Genomic DNA, 797 nt, shown 5'->3' with positions numbered 1-797 from the left:
CTCAACGATGACCCAGGTGGGACTCGAACCCACAATCCCCAGCTCGGAAGTTGTGCCTTAGCCATTAGGCCACTGGGCCTTTTTTGTTAGTACACCCACCAACCAAACAAAACAAAAACAATCCAGGTGGGACTTGAACACAGAGACTAATGCCATAACCCTTTAGGCCACTGGGACTTTTACTGGTGGAGCTAGAGGTATTCACAGACAGTCTGGCTCACACTAAACTAAAAAAAATACCTCAGAAGATTGCCAGTTCTTTGATTATTCGCATTGCTATAATGTCACTTTGAACTTATCATCCTGGAATTTCTTGCATAGCCAATTTAAATGAAACCCCTCAAACATGACCCAGGTGGGACTTGAACCCACAATCCCCAGCGCTGTAGTCTGATGCCTTATCCATTAGGCCACTGGGCCCTCTCTTTGGTTAACCCACAGACAGTCTGATGCAACCTAAACTGAAAGAGCATTCAGAAAACTGCCAGTTCTATGCTAATTCTCATGGAAATAGTGTCACTTTGAAGTTATTATCCTGGCATTTCTTTCATAGCCAACTTAAATGTAAACTCTGAAAACAACCAAGGTGGGATTTGAACACTCAATCCCCACTTCCGAAGGCTGATGCCACTGCACCTTCTTCTCTGGTCAACCTAACCTGCAAGATAAACTTTCAGGGCTTTCAGAACCTATGCTATGCCGTATGCTGGTTCTATGGTATGCTATGCTCTAAATATATGCTAGTTCTCATATTTGGTTGTCGTGGCTATAGTGCCACTTAAAACGTATCATCCCAG

General features: G+C 43.8%; 1 non-coding gene across 1 annotated transcript; it reads right to left on the bottom strand.

The window, feature by feature from the left end:
- Positions 1–347: 347 nt before the first annotated feature.
- Positions 348–420, bottom strand: trnac-aca (transfer RNA cysteine (anticodon ACA)). Its single transcript has one exon. It is a non-coding gene; the product is annotated as a tRNA-Cys (tRNA).
- Positions 421–797: the final 377 nt, after the last annotated feature.

This window comes from Sinocyclocheilus anshuiensis, unplaced genomic scaffold (assembly GCF_001515605.1).
Source record: "Sinocyclocheilus anshuiensis isolate Anshui unplaced genomic scaffold, SAMN03320099.WGS_v1.1 scaffold19403, whole genome shotgun sequence".
Taxonomy (NCBI): Eukaryota; Metazoa; Chordata; class Actinopteri; order Cypriniformes; family Cyprinidae; genus Sinocyclocheilus; species Sinocyclocheilus anshuiensis.
The sequence above is the reverse complement of the archived record's forward strand: the minus strand, read 5'-3'. Positions and strand labels throughout refer to the sequence as shown.